This window comes from Saimiri boliviensis, chromosome 7, assembly GCF_048565385.1.
Source record: "Saimiri boliviensis isolate mSaiBol1 chromosome 7, mSaiBol1.pri, whole genome shotgun sequence".
NCBI classification, from domain to species: domain Eukaryota; kingdom Metazoa; phylum Chordata; class Mammalia; order Primates; family Cebidae; genus Saimiri; species Saimiri boliviensis.
This window is the reverse complement of record NC_133455.1, coordinates 46,849,361-46,867,198: the sequence shown is the minus strand read 5'-3', so window position 1 is coordinate 46,867,198 and position 17,838 is coordinate 46,849,361. Positions and strand designations below refer to the sequence as shown.

Below are 17,838 nucleotides of genomic sequence, written 5' to 3'. Positions count from 1 at the left end.
TATTGCATGCCAACTATGTGCCAGACACATTTGAAGAAACTAAAGATATAGTAATAAAGAAGACAAGAATGTTTTTTTGTTTGTTTGTTTGTTTGTTTTTTTTTTTTTTTTTTTTTTTGAGATGGAGTTTCGCTCTTGTTACCCAGGCTGGAGTGCAATGGCGTGATCTCGGCTCACCGCAACCTCCGCCTCCTGGGTTCAAGCAAGTCTCCTGCCTCAGCCTCCTGAGTAGCTGGGATTACAGGCACGTGCCACCATGCCTAGCTAATTTTTTGTATCTTTAGTAGAGACAGGGTTTCACCATGTTGACCAGGATGGTCTCGATCTCTTAACCTTGTGTTCCACCCACCTCAGCCTCCCAAAGTGCTGGGATTACAGGTTTGAGCCACCGTACCCGGCGAAGACAAGAATGTTGACACGAATATGTAAGTAATGTAATAGCAAATCCCAGTAAATGCTATGAAGAACATTAAACCAGGTGAAGGAATAGAAAATGACTTGGAAGAAGGGAGATTTATTTTGATTAGAGGCTTAGGACAGTCTTCTTCAAGGAGGTGACATTGGACTAGAGATGTCAATTATCAAAAAGAGGCAACCAGAGTTCTCAGGAAACAATTCCAGGAAGAATGAGCAGAAGTATAAGGATCTAGGGACAACAATAATGTGAATGTAGTGGGAGGATGAGGGTAACAGTTGGGAATTACTGCTCTTGGGAAGGAGAGATCAAATGATAGGTGCTGGAGGGAATGGAGAAAGGCAACATCTCCTTTCTCCATCCCCTCCATTGGAGAAGGGGGAAGCTAGTGTTAGCTAACACTTTCCTTAGCTAAAGCCACTGGAAAGTGGAAGCTGCTAAAAAGTTTTAAGCAGAGATGGAACTAATTTATGCTTTACCTATGTCTGTCCTCTGTTTGTGAAATGAACTGGAAAATAGGAAAGAATAGAAGCTTGAAGCCTATTGCATCAATCTAGAAAAGAGATGTTTCAAACCCAGACTGGAGTTTGAACAGTACAGATATCATAAAGGAATCAGAGTTTGGATATAGGTGATTAGATAGATAGATACCCCCTACCCAGCATACAGAGGCACACACATGTATTTATGTAAATATACGTATATATATGGGCTTGACAGCAATTTTCTCTGTACTGTAGAAGGGAAAGGGGAAAAATACTTTTCAGTTCTTCGGAGAGAAAACGACACAAGTAGTAAAAGAAGCAAATTCCGTGATGTCTAGGCCATACCTACTGGAGAATCTTTAAGATCATATTTTTCCATCATGACTATAAATCAAATTGACTGTGTCTTTCATAATACCTCTTTAAAAGAATGCTAAGAAACAAATTAAATGTAATGAATTATAATACAATATTATTTATACTGGTATAACAGTTTTGAGTAGCAACTGGCTTCTTGTGGAAGTTAAGTCAAAATCATTTATTACTTTATTTATGTAGTTCACTCAAAGGATATGACTCCATGAACTACATACCAAAGAAATTTTCCCTGGCTCCTATAATACTTAATATTTAGAGTTTATAATGTTTATGTTTTGGTAGCAATAGTGATTACTTCTATGTTGTTATCTTTATTTTAAATTAACTAGTTCTTATTCTTCAGTTATTGATTCACCCGAGGTCAAAAAGTGATTACTAAAGGTAAAAGATAAATCAGGGATGCCAAATAACACTAAAGATTAGGTCTAGTTCCTAGCAAAGAGTTCCCAGGAAAATGGAAATATTCACATCGAGGAAGTAAAATGTTGTAAGTGATTATTCAAATAATCACACTGAATTGTGATAATTCTCTTATAAAATATTTTTCACTTAATTGACTCAGTATCAAATATATTTTCAAATTATATTTTAAAGTAAATATGATATTTGACAATGTTTATAATTCATCATTTAATAATTGTAGGCAGCAAAAGGGTAGGTTAGAAATTAGGACAACTAACTTTCATATTTAGATTAGCAGAGAAATAATACACAAATATTTTCTAAACAAAAAAAAGCAAGTTCTTTAAGTAGCTAATACTACTATCTGTGTTATGGCTATATAGCACAAGTCAGCTCTAAATAAATCCTTTTCTTGTACATGCAATATCCATGTACTAATTTATAACTAATATAAATTAGAGTTTATTTACTTCAACTAGGATGTTTGAAAAGCTGTAAACCATATTCTATGTACTTATTGCATGTTAAATTACAAAATTTTAAAATAAAATTTTATAAATAATGGTAAAACTAAAATTAAATAGTTGTCATAATTATCAACGTTATAATACTAATAGTTATGTTAAAATTAAGAACAATTTTGTTTTATGTTATTTTTTAGTGTTTAAGATTAAACTCTAAAAGAAATCCTGTTAAAAATAAATAACATTAAAGATAGTAACTATCAATCCTAAGATATCGAAAACGTTCCAGACACTGTTCAAATTGCTTGCATGTACTAAGTAATTTTATTGTCACCATTCTGTAGGTAGATAAAAACTATCCCCATTTTACACATAAAGAAAGCAAAGCACAAGAGGTGTTGGTAGCTTGCCTGAGGTCACACAGTTAGTGATGCAGTGAAGGTTCAAACTCAAGCAAGAACACTATAATCAAAACAGCATGGAACTGGTACCAAAACAGAGATATCGACCAATGGAATAGAACAGAGGCCTCAGAAAGCATGCCGCACATCTAAAGCAATCTTATCTTTGACAAACTTGACAAAAACAATAGGGAAAGGATTTCCTATTTAATAAATAGTTATGGGAAAACTGGCTAGCTATATGCAGAAAGCTGAAACTGGATCCATTTCTTATACCTTATATAAAAATTAACTCTAGATGGAGAAGATTTAAACATGAGGCCTAACACAATAAAAGCTCTAGAAGAAAACCTAGACAATACCGTTTAGGACATAGGCATGGGCAAGGACTTCATAACTACAACACCAAAAGCAAGTGGCAACAAAAGCCAAAATAGACAAATGGGATCTAATTAACCTTAAGAGTTTCTGTATAGCAAAAGAAACTATCAATAGAAGGAACTGGCAACCAACAGAATGGGAAAATTTTTAGCAATCTACCCATCTGACAAAGGGCTAATATCCAGAATCTATGGAGAACTTAAACAAATTTACATGAAAAAACAACCCCAACAAAAAGTGGGCAAAGGATATAAACAGACACTTTTTAAAAGAAGACATTTATGTAGCCAACAAAAATCTGAAAAAAAGCTCATCATCACTGGTCATTAGAGAAATGCAAATCAAAACCACATTGAGATATCGCCACACTCCGTTAGAATGGAGATCTTTAAAATATCAGGAGATAACAGATACTGGAGAGGATGTGGAGAAATAGGAATGCTTTTACACTGTTGGTGGGTGTGTAAATTAGATCAACCACTGTGGAAGACAATGTGGGCAATTCCTCAAGGATCTAGAACCAGAAATATCATTTGACCCAACAATCCCATTACTGGGCATATAACCAAAGGATTATAAATCATTCTATTATAAAGACACATGCACACTTATGTTTATTTCATCACTGTTCACAATAGCAAGGACTTAGAACCAACCCAAATGACCATCAATGATAGACTGGATAAAGAAAATGTGGCACATATACACCATGGAATACTATGCAGCCATCAAAAAGAATGAGTTCATGTCCCTTGCAGGGACATGGATAAAACTGGAAACCATCATTCTCAGCAAACTGACACAAGAACAGAAAACCAAACACTACATTTTCTCACTCATAAATTGTGTTGAACAACGAGAACACACAGACACAGGGAGGGGAACATCATACACTGGGGCCTGGGTGATGGGGGGGTAGGGGAGGAATTGCAGTGGGTGGGGGACATGGAGAGGGATAGTATTAGGAGAAATACCTAATGTATATGATGGGAAAATGGAGGCAGCAAACCACCACCATGGTATGTGTATACCTATGTAACAAACCTGTACGATCTGCACATGTACCCCAGAACTTAAAGTATAATAAATAAGAATTTAAAAAGAAAAGAAAGAAAGATAACTGGTTCCAGAGTCTGCAGTTCTAACCACTGCACCAGAAAAACAAATTTATACGTTTGATAATTAGATATGCAGATTAATTTGGAAATAAAATGAAAGACTTTTTTAACAAGAACTTAAATTAGTCTTTGATACCAGTGGAATGAACCATAGTGCCCCATTAGAGCACTCAATTGATCAAGGAAGAGGGCAACCATAAAGAAATGTGTGTAGAAACTGTTCTCTTCTGTGCCTTTTTAATTTTAGTTTAATCTTGCCTTATAGTTGATACAGTAATAAAAGATTTCTGGCTGACCTGGGTGTCTCCCTTAGCTGACAAAGCTCTCATGTATCCAAAAGCCTCTGTTGTTGTCGTCTCCTTAGAGCAGTTCCTATTTCCTGTAGCAGACCTATAAATTCTTCATCCCTACACTAGAGCTGTGAAGGAGACTCAGAAACTGAGCATATAATCCTTTTGAATAGTAGAATAATAATGATGATGTTGATGATGTTGATGATGATGATGATGATATATGTGACAATTCCCCAATATTCCCATGACCTCTATTCAAATTGGAATCCTTCCTGCTTTGGAAGGATCATGTTCTTGTATGCTGCGGCCTCCTCTAGAGATCTTGTTATATTTGATAATATTAAATATATCCTAAGGTTTACACAGAAATATTTTGTTTTGTTGCTTAGCATACTTCTGTTCATTTTAAAGATAGTTTATAATCACACAATATGTTTGAAAATTATTAATATATATGAAAAATATTTTAATGTTCATAATTGTATGATATATATTTTTATTTAATACCTTCTGATATATTAAGGAGCTTCACTTGTAAATATTTTAACTAATATATAGCAGAAATGATTGGACATGAAATTTTAAATTTATTATTTTATCTTAATTTTTACTAACAGATTTAAAAAATTCAGCTAAATATTTTTTTCTAATTCTATATATTCTTTACTATAATACTGCAATGTAGACATCTGACATATTTCTCCAAATAAAAATAAAAGTAATACAGCTTCAAAAATCCTGGAAAGTATACTGTATAAATACAGGTTATTAGCAATGATAATGAAATTACCACTATTATTATTTAATACAGAGAATCTTGTAGTGGTTTTAGTATTCCTATTCAGTAACTTTATTGAACTTACTACAGTAGTTAGCAATATTATTTTATAAATATTTTCTAACATATGCACAATATTTTTTCACCTGTTTCAACCAGTCTATATTTTTGGCGTGTACACTACCAAAACAAAATAACTCTTAACCAAATAAGAGGCATTTTAAAAATCATTAGTATACAATTTGGATCAAAGATGAGCCAAGAATGTTTTTAATGTTTCCCTGATTTATAGTTTTCTGATTTTGTTTAAATTTGTGCTAATGAGGCACATTTCACTGAAATATATATATATATATATACCTGGTTATTCATCTATACCAGTTTCATTATTCAGGTTTTGCCTTTTTAGGATATCTTCATCATAAATTCAAGAAAATTTATATGCTAATGAAACTTTCAACAACATGTGGTTAGTATCATGAGTATTTTTCCATATTCACTCTCAAATATTAGTGAAAAATTGAATATGGGATTTATTACATTGACTCTATTGTGAAGCAAGAACTCAAAGTAGTTCTCCATTGATAAGTAGCATTAATAAAATAAAAGCTGTTTCACAGAATTAAAATGAGTTGGCTTTAATAAAAAAGGCAACATTCATACAATAAAATATTCTTTCAATATACTGTAATTGACTAAGAACAAAGCATCAAATAATAAACAGTTTAAATCTTGAAGTTTTAAGATAAAATATTGTCTATGATATTGCAATGTCAAATTGGAGATTTAACAAAATTTATATTTACAGAAAAGGAATGTAGTATGCAGGTAGAGAAAAATGAAAATAAATAGATAAAATTTGGCTATCTTTATTCAGATGTCCGAAGATAAAAGGCACTAAAGTTAGACCCTGGAAAATCAATCAAAGAGCAAAATTTCTTCCTAGCATATAGTAGACACTAAACTTTAGCTGAAATTTTATATATAAAACATAACAGGATAAATACTGAACCCATTTTCAAAACAATAAGAATAAAATATTAAATTATTTATTGATAATTACATTATAAGATATGCTTCTAAAACCCAGTATATGAACACTAGGATGCAATCCATAAATATTTATGGACCATATTTGGAACTCTGACTGTATTTTTCCATAGAATATATGGAATAACTCTTTATTTCCTAGGCCAGCCTGGAAAGTGTAATACTAACTCAATCTAGCGACTATGTAAAAGAATAATTCCAAGGAAAATGCTTTTATTGCTTCAGTCTGCAGAACAAGATTTTGTGCTTGAAAATCGGAGTCCGGATATTTTCAGTTTCAAACTACTGGTGACACCTCTGCCTAGAGATTGTGATGGAAACTTCCATCAGATTGAAGGATAAGGCCTGTGAAGCTTTGGGGGCATATCTGAGTCTTGGCCAGTTTCCCAAAGACTAGTCTTTGTTTCCTTCTTACTATCATTATTTATTCTTCAAACTGAAATTTATCTCAGTGGTTCCCTACCAAGGATGATTTTGCCCCCGGGGAACCATGTGAGGATGTGTAGAGACATTTTTGCCTTTCACATCAGGTGGTACTGTTGACACACCCTGTTCCAGATTTAAAGCAAAACGGTATGTATCCAGTAGGCAGAAGCCAGGAACATAAATATCCTGCAATGCACAAGACAGCCTCTCATATCAAATAATTAACTGGCTTGAAATATCAATAGTGGCACTATTGACAAACTCTGTTCCAGATTTAAAATAAAACATACTTTCATCATAGCTCCTTCTTTACCCCTTTCTCCTTACTTCTTCTAGGGAATCTAATAGTAAAACATATTAAAGCAAAAATAACAAGCCAGGGAGACCCACCAATCTCAAGTAGTCTGAAATATGATGAAGTTTGGCATTCTATTTAACAAAATATGAATAGGACTTTTTTTTTTTCTCCTTTTCATCTCCTCATCAATCTTTATGCTTGCTATAATTAATTCTACCTAACTGAGCCTCCCTCTGTTAACTCTGGAGCTGGTTCTAAGGAACAGGGTTAATTTTAGTTCACGGAAAGGCTTCCATTCACAGCCATGTAAATTTTTCTTCTTGGTAAAGAAATTGTTCTTGAATGTATGGCCACTAAAAATGGTAAATGAGCTATGGGATAAAAAGATGTGTGGATGACATGACATACTCAGAATGGTGGAGATCTGTGCAATGATACGGTTGTGGTAGGGCTGGGGGTCAGCACAATGGGTTATTATTGCAATTCTCTTATATGCCTTCCTCAAAGTGATTCCTGTACTGGACAGAGGTGACAAGCAAAGATAAAAAATTAGGAAGGGAGATTTCTAGGCACTCAAAGTTTAAGGAAAGAGGTGACCAAGAAATGATTTGCAGTCTTTATAACGTGAAAGGGAAACCACACAGACAACTGTAGGAAATGAGAGAGGAGGGGGGGAAAAACCTCTGGTTTAGGAGAGTTGTAGGCATAAAAGATAGATCTAAGTAAGTCAGGGACAGACCTTAAAAAAAATAGCTTAGCAATAAAATTAAATTGAATATAACATATTCCTTTCATTGTTCAGAAGACATTCTGGAATCTAACACTGTCACGAAGTCATCATTATTCATGTGAATTGGTGACATGCATTATTCCAAACAAAAATGTGGTCATTTGTGCTTTCTAATTGCTGAATATAAAACTTCGTTACTCCTTTGGGTATATACCCAATAATGGGATTGCTGAGTCTAATGGTATTTCTGAATTTGGTCTTTGAGGAATTGCCACATAGTCATCTACAATGACTGAATTTATTGATACTCCTATCAACAGTTTATAAACATTCCTTTTTCTATACGACCTTTCCAGCATCTGTTATTTTTTAAATTTATTATTATTATTATTATTATTATTATTATTTTGAGACAGAGTTTCACTCTTTTTGCCCAGGCTGCAGTGCAATGGCACAATCTTGGCTCACGTCAACTTCCACCTGTCAGGTTCAAGCAATTCTCCTGCCTCAGCCTCCGAGTAGCTGGGATTACAGGTACCACCATGCCTGGCTAATTTTGTATTTTTAGCAAACACAGGGTTTCTCCATGTTGGTCAGGCTGGTCTTGAGCTCCCAACTTCAGGTTACCTGCCTGCCTCGGCCTCCCAAAGTGCTGGCATTATAAGTGTGAGCCACCACACCCAGCCCCATCTGTTATTTTTTGATTTTTTTTTAAATAATAGCCATTCTGACTGGCATGAAACAGTATCTCATTGTTTCAATTTGCATTTCTCTAGTGATCGGTGATGACATTTTTTTCATCTGATGGTTGGCCACATGTATGTCTTCATTTGAAATGTTATCTATTCATGTCATTTGCCCACTTTTTTATGGGATTGGTTTTTTTTTCTTGTAAACTTGTTAAGTTCCTTATAGAGGCTGGATATAAAAATTCATGCACACACTCATATGTTCACTGCAGCACTATTAACAATAGCAAAGATATGGAATCAACCTAAATGCCCAGCAATGGTAGATTGGATTTTAAAATGTGGAAAATATATGCTATGGAATTCTATGCACTCATAAAAATATGGGATCATGTCCTTAGCCAGGATATGAATAGAAATGGAGTCCAGTACCCTGGGCAAACTAACACAGAAACAGAAAACCAAATACTGCATGTTCTCACTTGTAAGTGGGAGCTAAATGATGAGAACACATGGACGTACAGAGGGCAACAACACACAGTGGGGCCTTTCAGAGGGTGGAGGGTGGGAGGAGGGAGAGGTTCAGGCAAAGTAACTAATGGGAACTGGCTTAATATCTGGGTAAGGCGATAATCTGTGTAACAAACCGCCGTGATGCAAGTTTACCTACATAACAAACTTGCACTGCTACCCATGAACTTAAAAGTTAAAAAAGCCGGGCACGGTGGCTCACGCCTGTAATCCCAGCACTTTGGGAGGCCGAGGCGGGTGAATCACGAGGTCAAGAGATCTAGACCATCCTGGTCAACATGGTGAAACCCCGTCTCTACTAAAAATACAAAAAATTAGCTGGGCCTGGTGGCACGTGCCTGTAATCCCAGCTACTCAGGAGGCTGAGGCAGGAGAATTGCCTGAACCCAGGAGGCGGAGGTTGCGGTGAGCCGAGATCGCGCCATTGCACTCTAGCCTGGGTAACAAGAGCAAAACCACGTCTCAAAAAAAAAAAAAAAAAAAAGTTAAAAAAAAAAAGCAACAGTTTTATGTTTTATCAGCATTTGGCTAAGATAGTGTCATAGACTGATTTTTTTTTCATGCTATAGAAGGTAAATAAATGTTTTTAGCCAAAATTTTCTTTCCATAGGGAAATGAGGATTATTTTCCTAATATTTTCCTAAAACATTGTAAGCATAATTCCCTCAAAATTTCAGTTAAATGTCTGTATATTGATATAATCCTCAGTAGATAGAAGCTGATTTTATGCTAATATCATATACAATTTAAAGTCATAGCATGAAATAAAACCAGAATTAGTACAAAATATAATTCTGACACTGTGTGATATTCTGACATTGCAGTATAGAATAATAATAAAGAGAAAAAAATTGATTTCTGCTCAGAGAATCTGACACAGCAGGAAGCCCAGATTTTAATAGCTTTTCCATAAAATTACACTTTTTAATGAAAAATATAAACGACTAAGCCAGTTATGGAAATCCTTTCTAGACAGAACATCTTATGCAAATAAGTTATTGAGTCTTACAGAGAATGAGGGCAAGCCTACTGAACTCCTCAGCAGCTCACTGTGTATGGCATTCATATTAAAAACATTCCAGCAAACAAAACTTGGAGATAGAATAACTCAAAGATGCGAAGTTTGGAAATAGAATTAGGAATAAGAGCTATAAACAATAAGACAAGATATTATATTTCAGTATATTTATCTCAGACTCATATTTATAGAATGTGTAGAAATTCACACTGCTTTGTATAAATGCATATAATGCATTAAATAATAAAGATAAGTTTTATAAAGAACTAGTTTACTAAATTAATCTCTGTTCCAGAAATTGTAAACTTGTATCTGGGTTTGCAAACCCAGATCTATACCAATTATGAAGTTTAAAATGTTTAAGATGCCATGAATAGTCAGTTTAGATGGTTCAAATACAATGTCATAGCCATTTTCAAACTAAAAAATAACACTTTCAAATTTCATACTACCTTTTCCCAAGAATCAGTTATTAGAGTACAAATGTAATTGGTTTACCTAATAAATTAATTTAGCTTTATTATGACTATATAAAAGAAAAATGTATCTTTTGTATAATATGACTCGGGGTCTTTGTAATTAGAGAAAAGAAGTGATCCAAATCCAAGCAGAAATTTAGAGACAAAATTGGGTAACAATAAATGCTTAAATGTATGATTTTAAGTAAAAACTTTTATATCAATAAATTACATTTATTTTAGGTTACTTTACCTCCAAATAAATTGTTCATTTTAAGCTATGGCATATAAATTACTATAATTTGTTTCAACATATATTTGCTCATGAAACTTCAGTTTTAACAAATATGATTTCATGTTAATGTAAAAGAAATGAAAGATAAAATGATCTTTATATTAAAAAATTGTCATATAGCTGGGAAGAAAAAAATATGTGTAGAGAAATAAATTTTTAAAACTCAAGACCACACTAAGCATTACTAGAAATTGTAAGATATGCTACGTTCTGTACAAATGTACTATACAATTTCAGAGAAGAAAAACAACAATGAAGTTAAGTAGTCTTTAGTCAATAGTAAAAAAGACATAGAAGGTGTCCGCAATTCCTTCAATTCATTCACAACTACCATAACCCTTTGTAGAAAGAGCTTCAAGAGATTGAATGTGGGATGAAGGTGGTAATTTAGATCTTGTCTGTAAAGGAGACCTATTCAAATTGTGCCTTAACATGATTTATGTGGGCATGGTAGCTGAGGAACATAAACAGACTCCTAACTTTTTAAATCAATTTAAAAAAGAACTATAGCATTATTTTATAATTTCTCTACTGAACACCTGACTAAAATATTGAATTATCCATTCAATTCAGATTTTTAAAAAATATTTTAAAACCTAGGTTAAACAAAGTTTTTTTCATAGTATTAAAAACCTCCAAAAAATATAATGAGTAACTTGGAAGAAATAAAATGCGTGTATGTTTGATTAATGGCTTTTTTACATACTAGACAATGTTTTTTACTGCTTTAAGGATTCTTTTTTATTTCCTTTTCTTTTTTTTCTTTTTTTCTTTTCTTTTTTTTTTTTTCTTTTTTTAGAGGCAGGTTCTCATTATGTTGCTTGAGCTGGTCTCAAACTTAAGTGATGCTTCCACCTCCCAAGGTGCTGGGATTACAGGCATGAGCCTCTGGTACATGGCCACTGTATTCATTCTGGATTATACTACAACATGTTTAATAAAACTTAGCAAAATATGGATCTCAAATAAGAAAACAATATAATATATTATAATTCCAGCACCTGGAGATAATTAATATTTAATTTTTTATCAAAACCAAAGTAATATCAATATTTAATGAACACTTACTATGTGCTATGCTCTCTTACAAGTGCTTTACATGTTCAAACCTATTTAATCCATTTCCCAAACCATTAAGGATGTACTAAAAGTGTGCCCATTTTATGGATGAGTGAATGAATAAGTGCAGACAGATCATTATGCACATCTAAGCTTCAATTTTCTCAGCTACATAACACAGCCAAATCACAAATTTGTAATAAATATTAAATTATACAATATATGTGAAGTTCCTAATCAGTGACTGATACATAGTTAGCATTTGTAATGACTAGTTTCCTGTCTGCTTTAGAAAAAACAAAAAAAAAAAAGACAACAATAATGTAGTTATATGAAGACCACCGGAAAACCAAGTCCATATTTGTAAATATTAGTAGGTTGTCTACGTATTTAAACATACAAAGCTAAAATGTCTCTGCTAGTTCTGGAAACAGAAAATTGAAAAAGATAACTAGATAAGTTATTTTTCTAGTTTTCATTAGACTTGTTAATTCTTCAAGAAATAGGTGATAAGTCAATGTTTTGATGTTCAAATAAATTTGGAAATTATTTGGCTACCACGGGGTTAGCAAACAATAGACCTTTGATCACATTCAGGCAACCATCAGTTTTTGTATGGTTCATGTGCTAAGAATGTGTTTTACATTTTTAAATGTTTTTAAAAATCAAAAGGAAAATAACCAGCTTAGACAGGAAAATAATGAGGTTCAAATTTCAGTTTCCATAAAGTTTTATTGAAACCCAGCCATACTCATTTATTTACATACTGTCTATGGCTGTTTTCATGCTGCAATCATGAATTTGAGTATCTGAGAGAGAGTAATCTTATGGTTCACAAACCTTGAAATATTTACTGTTAGTCCTTTACTGAAAACTTGCTAACCCCTGGATAAACACATTGACATAGGTTTCTTTAAGAATTCTGAGGACATTTAATATGATAATGTGATATCTTAAAATCCCCAAGAAAAGGAAAATTATTTCAGTATATAGTATTTTCTAAATGTATTTGACCTTGGAACATTTCACAATATTTAAGGTTTACATGAAACATCTGCAACTATTTTTAACTATATAAAATGAAAAAGTCATCTTTTTTTCCTCAGAAGCCACCTATATTTGCTAACAAGAAATTAAATAATATTTCCCTCATGTAAATAATGTATGACTGCATATAATTCTATTCAAATGACGATGGGATCTCTTACATAAAACATTAAAAAGTTTTTCAAGAATACATATTGAATGTCAGTCTGGGAGACAGTTGCATGCCTTCTTTAAATTTTAGAGAATTGTTCAATTTATTTTTACTAAGTTTCAAAGCAGGATATGTTTCCCACTTGTTCAGCCTTTAAAAGCTACATTGATCAATAAATTCTAAGTTTGTCTGGCTATTTTCTATACTTAAAAAACACGTGTGTACCTAAGCAACAATCTTGCATGTTCTTCACATGTACCCCAAAACCTAAAATAATCACCTCAGAAAACTGAAGGCATTTTAGGTAAAGTGAATATGCTATATACGAAATAGAAATAGTAATGCTAAATTATAATTTTGACGGTTTTTCTTTAAAGTTACACATATAAAAAGAAAAGTGTAAGCAAAATAAAAGTTAATGAAGCAGGTAAATGTGAGGAACCTCTGGCCCACAACTAACTCTGGTTAATTTTACCCATTGTGTGGCAAATGTCTTTGGAAGTAACATTTGTTTTTGGATTATAGTGCTGCTATCCTAGGGAGAGATAAATACAGAACCCATAAATAATACAGCTATTTTTTTAGGTTGCTATGGAAATTTGAATCACTGTTTTGATAGATAAAGAATGAAAATTAGTGGTATGAAAATAGTTTCCTCCAAATACAAACCATTAGCAGTTTTTTTAAAAACCATTTGAAAATTGGAGTCTTTCAGAAACTTAATAACTCCAATGAAAAATTAGGACAGTCAACAATTAATAAAAACAAAAGAAAAAATTATCTTGAAAATTAAAATTTGATATATATGTTTGTGTGTATATGAATGTGTGTGTGCATGTGTATGTATTTGTATTTATTATTTCTGTGCTCCACTAATGCCACTTTAATTTTCTAAGAAGTAATATTATAAATCAGTCATGCAGGATAAGTAAAACCCTAGACATTCCATAACAGCAGGGTAGCTATAGAACGTAATTCCCATAAACAGAGAAAAGGAAAGAGAATGTGTAAATAATGCGTACTGGAAACTACTGGGGTTAAGTAAACGAAGTTCATAGTTCAGATTCCGGAAACTGATTACAATCAAAATGTAAATATTTAACATGTGGTATTTACCAGATGAAATGGTGAGAAAATATCTAATCTTGTTGGAAATTCAAGTATTCACTTCCCAGTGTTACCTGCACCTGGGAGGTTGCTAAAGTGCCCTTACTGATTGGTATTTTGTAAAGAAATATTTTGTAATAAAAAACAGTAAGTACTTATTAAAAGGAAAGTCACCTAGCCAGAATATTTTGTTTATTGATAATTATAGTTATTTCAGTTATTAGCAAGAGATTTTCATTTGTGAGCCAAATCCCTATTGGCTTTGCCTTCTTAGTGGAAGATATTGCCTAATGATAATGATTTTGAGCTTGTATCTACCTGCAACCACCTGCTCTTCCCCTGTAAATGTATGCCTAGATAAGCTGGCAAACTTGAGGGACATAAATCATATGCAAGAATTTCAGTTATCCAGTTTGGATAACTGAAAACATGAGGTGGGCTCTGTTGTCCTGGACATTCATTTTCTGAATGTACTCTGAAATGAACTGCAATACAATGACTTCCAATTGGAAGCTTCATCTAAAAAATCAACTATTTACATTAATCACAAATAAGTTTCTTGAAGAGAAAAACCAAATTATTAACTTGTAGAAATGAGAGTATATCAGGGCTGCCATTCTATTTTGTTAAGGAAAAGGTAAGATATTATACTTGGGGACATTATTGATAAGAGAAAAATTCTAAACGTCTATATCAAAAATATTGTGTGTTTATTTTTCTTCCCTAGGTTTTAAACTCTTTAATATGCTTTGAATTTTACTGTCTCTACCTCTTCTAGGACTTTGCTTCATAATTTACCTCTTCGTAAACTCTTTTTATGTTCTACCTTTTTCTCTGGTTCCTTCTACCATCTTGTCACATTAAAATAACCTTCCCTTGACTACATATTTCCCTCACTTATCTTTCCTTTACACGCCAAATAGCAATCCGTATTCATTCTCTCTAGTACATCTCTTTCCAGAAACTCTTCAACCCACCACAAAATGTCTACTGCCTCCACAGTTCTTCTTAGGGTTATTGGAAATCTCCTAACTGCCGCGTTCAGTAGCCACTTGCAGAACGGATCTGACATGAGCTCTTTGTAACAGATGCATTGTGACCTCCTCCTCCCATTCTTGCAACTCTCCTCTCCTTGACTGTTATGACGCCATTTTCACATGGGTCCTCCTTTGCTTTTCCAGCTGCTTCTTCCCAGTTCCCACATGGACCTTACTTCTTCCACATAGTCAATAGATGTTGATGCCGTGCAAGATAAGATTAGCATGACCACAAATTATTTGCAGTTTTTTCTATTAAGAGAAGCTCTCTATTTCTTCACCCCTTGAATAGACCTTGGAACTTGCTATGACCAATGAAATGTGACAAAAATCATGTTTGCAAGTTCTGGAGTCCAGGCTACTCTGGAAGTCTTGTAGCTTCGGCTTACTTCCTTTTGAAATGCAGCCATGAGATTGCTATATGATGAAAAAGCCTGAGCTGAAATATTGTATGGAAAGGAAAGAGGCAAACCATCTAAACCAAGTTGCTCTACCTGAACTGGGCCCTCAGCCAATCAGCTGCTCATGAGAGAGCCCAGGTGAAGCTGGCAGAAGGGCCAGTCCTGGTGACCCACAGAATTATGGAAAATAATAAATTGTTCTTTCTGTCACTAATTTGGGGAGGGTTTTATTATGCAGTTAGTGATAACTGATACAGTTGGCATCTCCTGGGTTTTTGACTATGACTCATTTCTTGTCTTACTATACACATTCTTATGGGTGACTGCAATAATAGTTGTAGTCTGTAAACCAATTGCATGATGATGGTTCTCAACTCTAACTATTATGACCTTAGCTCTAGAACTATGTTCCCAACTTCTCTTTTTTTGCGTGTTGATATTTTCATTTTCATAACTTACAGACACCTCAAATTTGACCCAGGAAAACGAATTCATTATGCTCTTCTCTCAAATAGCAAACTATTCCATTGCCTGAGTTCCCACACTACTGAATGTAGTTATTAATAGTATTCCCCAACTGTCTACTCAGTTTCAAAACTGAGTTTTCCTAAACTCTTTGCTTTGCTTCTCTCCTCTTACTTTAACTAATCACTGTTTGCTTTATCCTTTCTCTTAAATATCTCAAATATCTGCCCTCATATTCATCACCACTACCACAGTTCAGACAACTCTGTTTTACTGTATATTACTGTAGTAAGCTATTGCATGTTACATTACTATAAAATCTTTCCCCTTCACATTTGTGCCCCATAATCTTACCAGACTACTATTTTTAAACTGCAAACCTAGTTTTTTTTTTTTTTTTTTTGGATTGAACCTTTAAATTATTTCTAAGAGCTGCATTTTAAACTGGTTTCTCTCTCTCTCTCTCTCTCTCTCTCTCTCTCTCTCTCTCTCTCTCTTTCTCTCCAGACAGAGTATTGCTTTGTCATCAAGCTGGAGTACAGTGGCGCAATCTCGGCTCACTGCAAACTCTACCTCTCAGGTTCAAGTGAGTCTCCTGACTCAGCCTCCCTAGTAGCTGGGATTACAGATGTGTGCCACCACGCCTGATTAACTTTTGTATTTTTTAGTAGTGTCAGGGTTTCACCATCTTTGATATTTCTACAAAACCTAATGTACACTCGGTAGCAGCACTTTGTACTTTGGATAATGCTTGCTTTTTTACTAGTTTGACAGTCAAGTCTAGGAATAACTCTCACTTTTGAAGTCTAAATGTCTAATATAGTACGAACTAAACTTGGGAGTGGGGTGGAGATGAGAAGGAGGAATTGTAGGGAGATATATAAAGGAAATTTCTTCGTCAATTATCTAGATCAGGTGTCTGAAAAGGAAGGGCCTCATGGCTATAACTGTTCCACCACATGTTTCTCAAAAGTTTTAATAAAACACAGTCACATCAATTTCATTATGTATTATGTATAGCTGTTTGCATACTACAAGGACAGAGTAGTTGAGATAGAGACATTACATCTGGGAAACTCTAAAATATTTATTATGTTTTTTACACAAAAAGTTTGAAAACTGTCTTAATTTGCCTGCACCAAAAATCTACACTATATTGATTTAAACAATAAAACATTTGTTGAACTTCAGTATCTATACAAGTCTTGTCTGTACCATTCTCTAGGAGATAAAAAGGCAGAAAAAAATGTGATCTTCACACACACACACACACACACACACACACACACACACACACACCCTTTTCATCTAGTGGAAATAATGGCTATGTTTGAAACCAATTTCAACCAAAGGTAATGATTAAGGGATCATTAAAAGGGTGACTGCCTCATGTGGCTTGACTATGATTAATATAAGATTAGTCAGCCTGACAGCTCCTGACTGGGAAACCAGTTTGTGTTTTGCCTTGAAAGCCCATTGCAGGTGCATAGTGCTATTCCGTATTAATCAGCCTCATATGGATGTCAGGAGGGAGGAGAGTAGGTTGGATGAAAGGCTGTTTTCACAGTCCCATCTCAGGTGCAGTATGTCCAAACACCAGGTGTTTACAGGTGGAATATTTGGAAACATTCAAATCACACCTTAATTTTCTTCAGTCTTCACCCTGATGTTCTTCCCTCCCAGAACCTATCTCTGCCATATTTTCTGTTCTTTATGATGACACATGTGTCTCCAGTTACTCAGAATCATAATCTAGTTACCAATCGTTCTTTTCTTGCATCCTGATCCTGGCCCCATGCACTGACTTTTGAATTCCTATCAATTCTTTCCATGATGACTCTTAAATCTTTCTTCTCTTTTTATGTAAGAAATTTCTTTAACTCTCTCACATGTGACTCACTGGTGTTCTTTCTCCATTCCTTCCAATATGTTTTAATATATTTATTCAAGTTTAATATTTA

The 17,838-nt window shown here is 33.8% G+C and overlaps 2 protein-coding genes across 3 annotated transcripts in view; one reads left to right on the top strand and one right to left on the bottom strand.

Annotated features, from left to right (window-relative positions):
* The window catches only part of NTS (neurotensin), a 102,996-nt gene that overhangs the window by 35,374 nt on the left and 49,784 nt on the right, over positions 1–17,838 (top strand). The gene's annotated exons all lie outside the window — the stretch shown is intronic.
* RASSF9 (Ras association domain family member 9) overlaps positions 1–17,838 on the bottom strand; it is a 29,691-nt gene that overhangs the window by 2,053 nt on the left and 9,800 nt on the right. The gene's annotated exons all lie outside the window — the stretch shown is intronic.